General features: G+C 35.9%; 1 long non-coding RNA gene across 2 annotated transcripts; it reads left to right on the top strand.

Moving 5' to 3' along the window:
* Positions 1-4,448: 4,448 nt before the first annotated feature.
* LOC129928283 (uncharacterized) lies at positions 4,449-6,986 on the top strand. Of its 2 annotated transcripts, none has more exons than XR_008779865.1 (4): positions 4,449-4,863; positions 4,998-5,192; positions 5,294-5,318; positions 5,575-6,986. It is a non-coding gene; the product is annotated as an uncharacterized LOC129928283 (long non-coding RNA). The 2 variants fall into 2 exon arrangements; XR_008779866.1 differs by lacking the exon at positions 5,575-6,986 and adding an exon at positions 5,352-5,386.
* Positions 6,987-12,321: the final 5,335 nt, after the last annotated feature.

Below are 12,321 nucleotides of genomic sequence, written 5' to 3'. Positions count from 1 at the left end.
TATCTGACTAAATTTTAAAAAGATATTTATCAATAATAATTTTTTTGAATAATGAAAATCAAAAGAAATATAAATTAACTATTTAACAATTAACTAATATTGGCTATTGCGTTGGGTGTATCAAAAGTGTACAAGTGTAAAACAAATCCTCGTATTTTCATTATTTTAGTTGTAGAAGTTTTGCATTTCTCCAAAGTAAGCATGTAAGAATTTTAAATACGTTATTCCACTGTTAATCATTTTACCGAGTAATTAGGGTTGCTGTGGGTTAGATTAAATATTTTCCAATATATTTAATACGTTTTTTTATTTTATTTTTTTTCTGAGTTTAGTTTTGCTACTTATAATTTTCCTTTTTTTTTTTAAAAAAAAGATATAAGATTTTTTATATTATTATTATGATTTATGAATGTTTTAATGTTGAGTATTCTGCTGTAGTTGTTGTGTGTAAAGGTGAGGGATACTACTGTGCTCGGGTTTAAGTTTTAAGTCTATGATGGCTACGATGCGCAGGAATAAAAAAAAAAAAAGAATTTCATCCATAAAGTATCTTATAATGTATCCAATATTTTGATATAAAACTAAGAAGCTGAAGACAAGTCAGAGATTGCATGCAGGACTTTAAGAAGGAGGGGATACTAGAGTTCGCGGGACAAAGGTATGTGTGGGTGTGTTTTGGGTTCTAACCAAAATAAACAATTCGATAGAGAATCAAAGAATATAGCCGTTGGTAAAGTTAATTGAATGTTAGGAAGTAAAAGTAACATTATAAATGCATGAAATTATTATTTAGGAATGATAATCAAGTGATAAGATATATATGATTTCCTTCAACCTTTTTGCTCTTTTTTAGACCATTTGAAAGAGATTTGATTGTAAAAAGAGCCAATGACGAGATAGACTATCCTGATGCAATTGGCTACAATATCATTTCAAATAATTGTGAACATTTTGTCAATAGATGTAGATATGGATACCAAAGCTATGCGATTTGGAGTAGTCAACAGGTATACTATATTTTAACAATTTACTGCAACTTTTTTCTTTCATCTTGCTAGGCTAATAGACTTCACTCTTGACCTCTAATATCGGAATCTTTCTCTTTATTTCTCCCACTTTTCAGTCTCGGATCAAGTTGAAACTTTGCGCAATTATTCATTGTTTCTCTGACGACGAGCGTGAACTGAGTGTATGTGTGGCTTGTTTGATATCTAGGGTAAATTTGGATAAGTGCACAATATGCTTGGTCACCACAGATAAATCGGAGACAGGCACGCAACAAACAGACAATAGAGAGAGAGATACATAAATGGTAAAGATAAACGGGGCGGGATTGTATAATATATCGTAATGGGACTATTGTATCATCATTCTCTGCACATTTGAATGAAAGTGAGTGTGTGTCCCTTTGTCTTCGACCGAACTTATCTGAAGATTCAACTGATGTCGTAGCTGGCTGTGCTGCTTGGTGGAGGGCTTGCAGCTGAAGGTGGCACTCTAGCTGGTAGAAGGTTGGCGACGACTCAGTGCTTGTATTAGAGTATCAGTCAAAGTGTCACTAGGGTCGATTGTTGGCACAGTAGTGCGGGTGGCAGGCTACCGCTAAGTACTCCCTGCAGAGATGACCTAACGTGGACAAAACTAATAAGTAAGGAGCTCAGATGAAGTCCAGCTTACCACCAGGTATTCCAATAGAATATAGGAACATGAAATGACAGTTTCACCCCTATGCCAGCTGGAGACATGACGAAATGTGTAGGTTGTACACTTACGTGGGTTTGTAAAGATGCAGGAAGAGATAGACAAGGGGAGGGTGGGGCGAGTAATGAAAGATTCTCTACAACGAGAACAGTTCCACTTAAAAGTCGTACTTAAAAGAATGGACGGGCCTGCCCTTGAAAGATCTTCTATAGAAGGCAAAAGACAGAGAGGAATGGAGAGATACGGTCGACAAATCTTGCATGGTGCCCCAACGGTCCAACAGACTAAGGGATAGGTGAAAGTGAAGGTGAACTCGCTTTAAGAAATTTCAAGAAGTGTTAAACAAAGAGAGGTGGAAAGGGGTTAAACAAAGAGAGGTGGAAAGGGGTTAAACAAAGAGAGGTGGGAAAGGGGTTAAACAAAGAGAGGTGGGAAAGGGGTTAAACAAAGAGAGGTGGGAAAGGGGGTTAAACAAAGAGAGATGGGAAGGGGTTAAGCAATATATGCGAGGAGGGAAACGCGCCTGGAAGTGCGGGGTGGGATAGGTGTGCCAGGTAATGGCCAGGTGGGTTCAATGATGACTGACAGACACATGGCACCAATGACCTTGTTGCTATGGTTTGTCAGGGGAAATAAGCGAAGGGGCACGATAACTTGTCCGCCAATGTGATGGGTTCAGTAGAGCGAGAAGAAAAAAGGGTGGGGTATGGGGGTTTGGTGTTAAATTGAACGTAGAAAGGTGAAATAACTTGAGAATCGCTTGATGACACTACAAGCAAGCTGTTGACTTGGCACAATTCCTAACAAAACATCAATAAAAAACACTAAAAATTAGTTAATTAGTTAGTTTATTAATTCTTGTATGTATGATGTGTGTGTATATATTTATATATATATAAATAAATTTTATTTGGAAAACGGCTCTAACGATTTTCTTTAAAATTTCAAGGCATATGTAAATATATGAGCAAAGAATTCTCAACTCATTGGCCATAAGGGGAAAACTCGAGGTCGACTCTTATATCGGTTTGAAAATCATTCATTATCAAAATATTAATATTGGCTAGAATGTTTTATTAATGAAAATTTTCTGTGACTTCAAAGGGAAAAAAACGTGACACCGCTTACGTCACTAGGCTTTAGCAGTACACTAAGACATTTCGTTGCAAACAAATGAATCAATAGGCCTAATAATGCATTTGCGCACCATCGTATCGTATGTGTAGGCTCTATTAGCCTTGTCAACAAAGTAAAAGCCACCTACATCGCTCTCCGCAATTAAAGTGTAAACAAACCACAATAACCAAACATCCTCTAAAAAACTTTATTTTTGTTTTTTTCTGCCATAGTTCAATAATATTTCAATCCAGTAAGTGTATGTACATGATTAAAATACACAATAAAAAGCTATGAATATTTATGAATTGCATTGTAATAATTGAATACTTTTTTTTATAGTGCAAGTTTCATGCTTATATCATTCACAGAGCGCTATGGTCCAATCTCTATAGCCTCACGGTGGGGGGGGGGGGGGAGGAGGCATCTGGAAGCAGGTTTCCTTGATACCCTTATACAAATCTTGTCTTCGAGTTTGAAGATTAAGGAGAAGTGCAGTATTTAACGTGGCTACGCAGCACCAGCTTCGATCCTCATAGTTTGCCACATCCAACGCAAACTTAACCATTATTATATCTTAGTGGTCGATTTAGATTCTCTTTTCGCCGTGTACGTCTGTCCTCGGCAAGGGATTTTTTTTGTGGTCTCTACAGTGTATCTCTCGGCCTTTGAAAAACATCTCCAGCTATCTCGTTCCGAAGAGGCAGGCAGTCAGATGCCCTCTTCTATGTCAAGCTAAATCAAGTTGCTGCCTAAGCTGGTCTTAAAAGCGTTTCTGTTGGACATCTCTGTGACGTCTACCACCTGTCAGCTCACAAAAAAGACTGCCTTTTTGCAAAAGTTCGTCCCCCCATACGGGATAGCGTAACTGTCGCACCATAAAAAGTCCCTCTATATTTTCCTTACCGCGTTCGCTGAACATCGCTGTTTGTAGTGCGGACTCGCCACCGTATGTTCTTGATGGAGTGAAAACATCTTTGGTGAAAGCGTTCAAGAAGTCTTAGTTGCTTTCTGTAAAGTACCAATGTCTCAGATCAATATAGAAGGGTTTCTTGGTAGACACTTATTTTTAAAGACAGGCAGAACAATTTATTCCGCAATGGGCCCCACACTTTCATAGGACCCGCGCTAATTATATGTGTTAATTATTAAATTAAACATTTCATAACTTAAAACAGATTTCTCGCGGCCGCCTGATTTACCAGGAGCTCCTGGAGATCTCCGGAAATTGCAAAATATTGCAAAATTCACTGAAATCTCCGGAAATTATTAAAAATCTTTTGAAAACTCATACAAAATCTCCTGAAATATATAGACAAAAATGGTCATTTTGGGATGTCATTCAATATGGAAAACGCCTATCCTACGGGCGATAAATAAAAGCGGCATTATGCATTAGCCGTAATTGTGTAATCTGGTGAAAGAAGCTTCTCGCGCCCCAAACTAATGAAGAATTACTTTAGTTCAACAATTCTCGTAGATAGATTGAAGTATTTAGTAATGTTTGCTATTGAGCGTGATTTATGTAGGAAATAAAATTTTCATGATACACTGTATGACTTCGCTACACGCAGGGCTCGTAAAGTTCGTGGGATAACTCTTTCCGAAGAACTAAGAGAGTGATCGTTCCATTACTTCTTCTCGTCCAAACTCTTGAGGGAAGAAGAGAATTATATATATATAGATAAGTACTTACAAAAAAATTAACGGTCAAACTATATTTTTCCCAATATGGCTTACGAGGTAATAATTCGTTTCCTAACGATATAATCAAATTTCTAGGAAAATCGTTAGAGCCATTTTCGTATTCGGGTCCACCCAGGTTTTTGATTTTTGAGCCCCATAAGGCTACAGGTTTTTGATTTTTGAGCCCCATAAGGTTATAGGTTTTTGATTTTTGAGCCCCATAAGGTTATAGGTTTTTGATTTTTGAGCCCCATAAGGTTATAGGTTTTTCATTTTTGAGACCCATAAAGTTACAGGTTTTTGATTTTTGAGCCCCATAAGGTTATAGGTTTTTGATTTTTTAGCCCCATAAGGTTACAGGTTTTTTTTTATTTTTGAGCCCCATAAGGTTATAGGTTTTAGATTTTTGAGCCCCATAAGGTTTTAGGTTTTAGATTTTTGAGCCCCATAAGGTTACAGGTTTTTTTTTATTTTTGAGCCCCATAAGGTTACAGGTTTTTGATTTTTGAGCCCCATAAGGTTATAGGTTTTTGATATTTTAGCCCCATAAGGTTACAGGTTCTTTTTATTTTTGAGCCCCATAAGGTTACAGGTTTTTTATTTTTGAGCCCCATAAGGTTACAGGTTTTTTTATTTTTGAGCCCCATAAGGTTATAGGTTTTTGATTTTTAAGCCCCAAAAGGTTACAGGTTTTTTATTTTTGAGCCCCATAAGGTTACATGTTTTTTTATTTTTGAGCCCCATAAGGTTACGAGGTTTTTTTTTATTTTTGAGCCCCATAAGGTTACAGGTTTTTGATTTTTGAGCCCCATAAGGTTACAAGGTTTTTGATTTTTGAGCCTCAAAAGGTTATAGGTTTTTGATTTTTGAGCCCCAAAAGGTTACAGGTTTTTGATTTTGAGCCCCAAAAGGTTATAGGTTTTTTATTTTCGAGCCCCATAAGTTTACAGGTTTTTGATTTTTGAGACCCATAAAGTTACAGGTTTTTGATTTTTGAGTCCTATAAGGTTACAGGTTTTTGATTTTTGAGACCCATAAAGTTACAGGTTTTTGATTTTTGAGTCCTATAAGGTTACAGGTTTTTGATTTTTGAGCCCCATAAGGTTATAGGTTTTAGTTTTTACGAATGTACGAGTTGAACAGAGGTATTGTAAAAAAATAGATCTAAATGTGTGAATGTTGTTTGTAATGAAATGTAGAACACTCGCTGATGACAGAAAAAACTATTGTTGCTTAAAAGTTGTTTGTTTTTAAATGTATCAAAATATGCCTCTGAAAAAGACAAAGTGCTCCCACGAGGGACAAACATTTGAGGCTCAGAGGAAAGACAGGCGCAGAAAACCTAAGAAATACTTAAACAGACCACTGGCGCACAAAGGCTTTGTCTGCATGTAATATGAAAAAATATTCACGTCCTAACTGGGCTTGCGTTGCCCTGTGAAATCATGAATTAATCCTTTATGTTTAATGTCAAGGACATTGTTATCTGTAGATCAAGAGAAAGCATTTGATAGAGTCAGCCATAATTACCTCTTTAAAGTATTAGAAAAATGTAAAATCAGCCCTTTTAAATAAAATTTATTAAACTAATTTACACCAATGCCAACAGTAGACTAATAATCAACCATTATTTAAGCCAATCCTTTCAAATTCAAAAATCTGTTAAACAGGGCTGTCCTTTATCCCCCTTTTTATACATCCTTTGTCTAGAACCTATTCTAGAATCTATTAGGTCAGATCCATCTATCAAAGGAACAAAAATCCCGGGACCCATCCCAGTAGTCAAAGTTAAGGCCTATGCCGACGACACAACATTTTTTCCCTCCTCTGAAAATGATATTAATAACATAGTTAAAACGTTTACATTTTTTGGCCATGCTAGTGGTTCTAAAATTAACATAAATAAATCCTCAATAATGGGTGTAGGGAGGTGGACATTTAAGGAAAAATATTCTTTTAAAATTGTAAATAAAATCAAAATATGTGGTATAGAATACAATAGTAATCCTTTTTTCTTCTGTGAAGATCAGTGGAAAAAAATTATTATTAAGGCATCCAATATAGTTAACATGTACAAGCATACAAGTTCTACCATTTTTGGTAGAGCCATTCTTATAAACAATTTGGTCATCCCAAAGATAGTCTATCTAGCCAATATTATAGAACCTCCTACAAAATACATATTTCAATTAAATAACATAATTAGAAGTTTCATTTTCAAAAACACACTTAAAAACATGAAACATACTACAATCATCCAAAACAAAGAGGATGGGGGGATCAATTTACAAGACATCAAAACTAAAATATGTGCACTCAGATTAAAATTCATAGATCAAGTAGTTAAGAATCCAAATGAATTTCCCTTTACAATATATTATTATGGTTTGAGATTAAGCAGTTTAATTTGAATACAAAACAACAATCCACACTATTTTGGTACAAACTTACATCCTTTTTATAGATCCATTTTAGTGACTCTTTCTGGCAATGAACTTTTAATACACAATAAATATAAAGAAATATACACAACATTAATAAAAAAAAAGTTTCAAGAAAATTTAGCTATTAGGATTAAATGGGGAAAAGATTTAAATATAACAGATCTTGAAGACACTTTTACTAACCTTCATAACAAACACATTGCAACAAAGGCTAAAGAAATATCTTACAGACTCATCTTTGGGATGACTCCATTTTGCTGCCATCATTTTATGAAACTTTGCTGCAGCCTACTCCACGATCATGCTGGAAATCCTGGAATGTGTTTTTGAATCTATTTCCTCCATAAAAATGTTATTTTTATGAAATTTTCATTGTATTATTATTAATATAAAATAATATGTTATATGTTTTCTTTGAAAAAAAAAAGACCAATAAAGAGGCAATGCCCAAAAAGAGGCAAAGAAAAGAGGCAAAAGCCAAAGGATTCCTAGGATGTACTAAGCTCGACAACTGAAGTCAAAAACTAAAAAGCTGAGGTATCCTAGAAAAAAAAAGAGATTGAGCCTTTTCAAAACAATTATATCAAATGTAAGACATCAGTTAAGCCAGGGGAGGCGCTGTGGCTGAGCTTGGCTTCCGAACCGGGTGTTCCGGGTTCGAATCTAGATATACTAGATACTATGTTCAGAGCCGACTCTTGCGGTAGCCCTAGACAAATGTTCGAAACTCAAAGAAAAAGACAAGGATAGTTCCCATACAACTTGATAGGATCGAATAAACCAAAGAATACAATTATTAAAACGTGTTTTCATCTATTTAATAATTTATTGAGTCATATTTAAATCTATTGAATTGCTATATTATTAATGAATCTTTGTTTAATCTTTTAACAAATGTATAATTTATTGAATCTTGGTTGGATCTATTTAACGATTATATAAATTATTGAAACTTGGCTTGATCTGTTCTATGACATATATTATAGTGATATGATCAATAAAAATGAAATAAGTCATACAAACTCTATATCTCTGTTATTAAGAATATCTAGGGGAGGCACCCTTGTGATATCTAACAATGTACTATTTATTTGTACTATTATCAAAAAAAAATATTTTTACTAAAAGGTTTACATGGTGTTCGTTTTTATTAAATAACTAGCCATATATTACCTTCGGCCCGCGGGTATTAGTTTGCGAATCACTGATATAGTTCGTCCATCGTGGTTCGATGATGACCACTTTTGTCATTCAAGGGGCTCAGGGCTTTTAATTGGGGTTTTGCGCCTCCTCGTGTGGCTGGTGAGACCTATGTGAGCCCGGAATGTTCGGCTGCACACTGGGCAGGTTATTCCAGCTGAAGTTAGTATCATTGGCCTTGCTTTTTCTTCTCTAACGCTTTCTTCTGCCAGCGCTGTTCTCTTGTCCTCAGAAATTTGTGCGCCAGTTTTTACAGCGCGATGCCATGATGCTTTGTCATGTGCTTCTGTCTCCCAGGTGGCTGGGTCAATGCTGAAGGCTTTCAGAGAAACTTTGAGGGTGTCCCTAAAGCGTTTTCTTTTTCCTCCTTGTGAGCGCATTCCTTCCCTTAATTGGCCATACAGGAGTCGTTTAGGGATGCGGTGATCTTCTATTCTGCAGACGTGTCCTGCCCATCGCAGCTGTGACTGCATCAAGATTGTTTGGATGCCTTTTTTTTTTGCAATGCAAAGTATCACTGATATTGCCATTGATATAGTGTATTATAAACAAATGAAACAAAATAATAGTGATATAAATAAAGCGAATGCGTGAATGTAATAATGTTATGTCCTGCGCATGCGTGACCTTTCAGTATTGTCTTATGTAAGAAGCGCGCGATATCATGAATGGCAATTAAATATCCGTGAAGACAAGTCTCATCATTAGGAGCGAATTTATGTAAAAATGCATTTGAAACACAAAGTTGAAGGCTAAATTTATCAATGACATGAATAGACTATATCAGATGTATACATATGTTAAAGTAAAAAACTATCTTTGCGAAGAGCAATTCTATCATATTAGAATTAGATCTAGATGTAGAGAATTTCTGTTCCACGCATGGTTGACCTTTGGGTCTTGACTTCTGTAAACATGGCTATATGACCTAGATCATGCCAATAATAGAATATGCATCCTCTGTTTGTGACACCTCAGCTTAAGAAAACATTAAGAAACTGGAACAGATACAAAATAAATCAGTGAGATTCATAACAAACGAATATTCACATTTGACTAGAGTAACACCTTTAGTAAAATCACTAAATTTAGAAAGCCTTCAGGATAGAAGACTTAAAAGTAAAGTAGCAATTATATATAAAACACTGAACCATAATCTTCAAATACAAAAACAAAATTTAATAAAATACTCAGAATGATACAAAGATAAAGGCACATTCCACGTTCCATGTGCTAGGACAAATTTGTACAGAAGTGCTCCATCTTCCCTAGTGCTATTAGAGCATGGAATGGGTTGCCTGAGCTAGCCAGGAAAACAAGTGACTTGATAGAATTAAAGTAACTGATTAACATGCATGACTAGATGCATGACGGGTATTACGTAATCATCTTCTTTTTTGAAGTAACGTCTGTATTGTATAATATAAGATAGATCCATGAAACAGTAATACTTTCAAAGAGTTGGACATTTTTTGTGTGTGGGTCTTAAGTTTGCCTTGTCCTTAGGCTCAGTACCTTACTATTCACTAAGAAACAGACTATAAATATAACTAAGCCACTAAGCCGACAATAAAGAAACAAAATGACACTAGTCTAGATCTACAGCAACAGCTTAAAGCAGCAATATTAAATACAGCAACTATAATCAGCAGTTAAAACAGCAGAGTAATTGCAGCAGTAAAAATAGCAGCAGTAATAATAGCAGGCCGTCCCAGGTACAGGAATAAAAATATTGAAAACAATTACTAGCATTTAAGATCACCAAGACCTCTCGTCACACAGACATAGGTGCGGTACTGACCGTACACTGGTCAACTGTCCAAGAGACAGCATGGAGGACATCACTTTTTATACTATCCCGCACAAACCTATATAAAAATAAAATATATAAAAATAGCTCTAACCTATACAACAAAAATACATATAAAAATAGCTCTGGGAGCGCAAGCTCACATCAAGATTGGTCAAACAGTTTTGATTTTTATCCAGGACATACATACTACATACATATAAACATACATACATACATACATACATATATACTTACATACATACTGTTAGGCACCTAGTTTATATTATTAGTAAGTTAGAGACGCACCATAGGAGACGTATATTGAACGGGACTAGTGACGCTTGGGATATTTTGGGTTAGAGACTGGAAAATCAGTTAGCGATAGGATTCTCTTGGGTAAAGACGTGTTTTATTGACAGAGACTTTGACTGTTGCCTTTTTCTTGGATTAAACATTATATTCATTGTTCATCAGTGTTGACCACATCTTTTCACTAGTTAAAATCGGTGTTGTTTATTTGTGCTGTTAGTCTACTGTACTGGAATACACCCGAGCAAGAAACTCTAACACTTGCTGAGTAATTTGTCATATAGTTGACAGCAATACAGATTCAGCATCCATCACATTACATACATACATATATACATACATACATACATACATACTTCTTGTGCTTTATAGTACAGATAAATAATAAGCAAGCTCATAGAATAACAGTGAAATGGAAACGAACATACAAAAGAAACTTATCCTCATTCCATTTACACGGAGACCAAAATCAAAGAGCTATTTACATACCCTAAACCACCATGACGCTTACATGACCTGTAAGAGTCATTCACAAGAGGAACAAAACATTGCCCAGTAGCGAAGAAGTTTGGAAATCTGAAGAGTAACACATGAGATCCTATCACCAATAGAGAAATCTCATACTGCACGTGCACTCGACCCCCTCCATCTCCAAGTGAAATGGTGACACCTCTGAGATTGGGAGAGATTGCCGCCCTTTTCTACGAACTACGTGACGAGAGGACCAGAGTCTGAGTCCACATTAAACTGATATGTATAACAAATTTATGAGCGCGCTTTATGCGAGAACTATGTTTGGGATTTTATAAAACTTTAGCCCTGATGCATGTGTTTATTTCAATTCCTACTATGAACTAACGCTTTCCTTAAAGTCAATTTTACAAATTTGAATAATTTATTTTGACAACCTATCCAGTTAAAATTCTTATCTACATTTTTGGATTAAAGTAGCTCGTTGAATCAGAGAACTCGTTAGCTTCACCAAAGGGAACAATTGGTTTAGCCTTCAATGGCGAAATGTTCCCTTTCACATGTTACAGAAATCATCTTCTTGACCTTGTGTGACTTTAAAATTGTAAATATAGTCCTCCTTCATTATTTTGTTCCTAAGTCTTCAGCTCAAATAGTTCACTACGTTTCACATTGTAATATTAAAAGTTTATTGATCCAACTGATATTGTGTCACCTTTAAAATGGCCTTTGATCCAACTGATAGTGTGTCACCTTTAGAATGGCCTTTGATCCAACTGATAGTGTGTCACCTTTAGAATGGCCTTTGATCCAACTGATAGTGTGTCACCTTTAGAATGGCCTTTGATCCAACTGATAGTGTGTCACCTTTAGAATGGCCTTTGATCCAACTGATAGTGTGTCACCTTTAAAATGGCCTTTGATCCAACTGATAGTGTGTCACCTTTAGAATGGCCTTTGATCCAACTGATAGTGTGTCACCTTTAGAATGGCCTTTGATCCAACTGATAGTGTGTCACCTTTAGAATGGCCTTTGATCCAACTGATATTGTGTCACCTTTAGACACTGGCGGATCCAGAACTTTTGAGTGGGGGGGGGCGATTTTTTTCCAAACCCTAACCCTAATGCCCAGTAAACCCTAACCCTATGCATAAACGTGCGTATATATATATATATATATATATATATATATATATATAAATATGAGAATTTTTCAAAAGTAGCATTTCTCAACCTTTGGTGAAAAACAAAACAACTGGGGCAGCGCTATAAGGTTTTCAAGTGGGGTTCGGGGCGAAGCCCCGACGTCAAAAGCGTTTTCTTGCTTTTTTCACTGCAGGAAAGTATTCTCCTGACATTTACAGCTCATTGTTCATCAATGGAGTTCGGGGCGAAGCCCCGACGCCAAAAGTGTTTTCTTGCATTCTTCACTGTAGAAACGCATTCTCCTGACATCTACAGGTAATTATTCATCAATGGAGTTCGGGGCGAAGCCCCGCCGCCAAAAGAGTTTTCTAGCATACTTCACAGAAGAAAAATATGAATTTATAGGCCCTTAATACATTGCGAAAAATCCGATTTGTTCCTTGAAAAGATAAGAT

Source organism: Biomphalaria glabrata, chromosome 9 (assembly GCF_947242115.1).
Source record: "Biomphalaria glabrata chromosome 9, xgBioGlab47.1, whole genome shotgun sequence".
Lineage (NCBI taxonomy): Eukaryota > Metazoa > Mollusca > Gastropoda > Planorbidae > Biomphalaria > Biomphalaria glabrata.
The sequence above is the reverse complement of the archived record's forward strand: the minus strand, read 5'-3'. Positions and strand labels throughout refer to the sequence as shown.